The following is a 443-nucleotide window of genomic DNA, read 5'->3' as shown; positions in this document are numbered from 1 at the left end:
TTAGAAACGTTGATAGTAAATAGTAACGATCATACTAATAATTATTATTATCAATATTTGTATAATGGTGATGACAAGTACCAATAAAAGTAACTCTATTTCAATTGTAGTGATAATAATTGATTAGTTAGAAAACTTTAGATATTGGGGAATGTGTTTAATCTACCGAAGTTACCCCTTCACATGTTTTCTATATCAAGAAAACAGAAACAGCTAAAAATCGTATTTTTATCATCACTGTTAACACAGTACTATTCAAGTGGATATTATAAGCAGTTTGTAAAATGTGTAACGTAAATTTCACAAAAAAAAAATATATATATTATCTTATTTGAAGCTGATGATACACAATCGCCACCTGAACTGAAATACGTTATCACTAGTGTCCTCTGCTTTTACTAAAGATAAAAACAAGGAATATGAACTTTGCCCTCGGCGTGAAA

This window comes from Penaeus monodon, chromosome 21 (assembly GCF_015228065.2).
Source record: "Penaeus monodon isolate SGIC_2016 chromosome 21, NSTDA_Pmon_1, whole genome shotgun sequence".
In the NCBI taxonomy this organism is placed as follows: Eukaryota; Metazoa; Arthropoda; class Malacostraca; order Decapoda; family Penaeidae; genus Penaeus; species Penaeus monodon.
The sequence above is the reverse complement of the archived record's forward strand: the minus strand, read 5'-3'. Positions refer to the sequence as shown.